The following is a 765-nucleotide window of genomic DNA, read 5'->3' on the forward strand; positions in this document are numbered from 1 at the left end:
AGAAGCCAGGGGCTCCTCCCAATCCCATGTGACCCCTGAGGAACCGATCCTCATACAGCCTTAAGAGTAAAAATAAATCTGTTTATCTGAGCCAACTGTGTGGCCTTAAACACCCAAAAGGAATGTATAACCAAAGATTAAAGGGTCCAATATAATTTTTTAAGAGTCCATATGCATAGCTAAAGACCACATACCAAGCAATAATGCGAGATAGGAGATACCTTCTTTTGAGTTGTTGGCCAAGGTGGCCAAAGGGATTCCCAGAGAGTAACCCAGCATAGAACTAGGAAATGGAACAGCAGACCCCATTCTTATCCAAAGGAATATTGACAACTGATTACCCTCCTAAAACAAAGACCTCTAGATAGGCTGACTAGATTCACCAGAAGGGCAAGTAGTGGGGAATGGCTGGGGGTGCGACAACACAGCAGAAAGTAGCAGGGATATCAGTATAAGGGCTCTAGTGGGGTGGGGGGGAGGCTATAGGAGGGTGCTACCTGGGAAGTGGGTGTATAAATAAAAAAAAAAATTCTTCAAAGCATAAAAATTTGCTGCTTAATAATTAGTAGATGTGAAAAACATTACCATTGAAATCTACCTGATGACTTTATATCCATGCTCAGATGCCAAGGAGCTCAGAAAGTAACCGACTGTGACTAGTAATAATCAGTTATATAGAGATTAGAAATGCATATGTATCTTAGTGTCAATTGTATTAAAAGTGAATTTTTCTGTATGAAACTATTTTAATAATGAAATGGAGAT

Source organism: Nannospalax galili, unplaced genomic scaffold, assembly GCF_000622305.1.
Source record: "Nannospalax galili isolate Female #2095 unplaced genomic scaffold, S.galili_v1.0 scaffold1128, whole genome shotgun sequence".
Classification (NCBI taxonomy): domain Eukaryota; kingdom Metazoa; phylum Chordata; class Mammalia; order Rodentia; family Spalacidae; genus Nannospalax; species Nannospalax galili.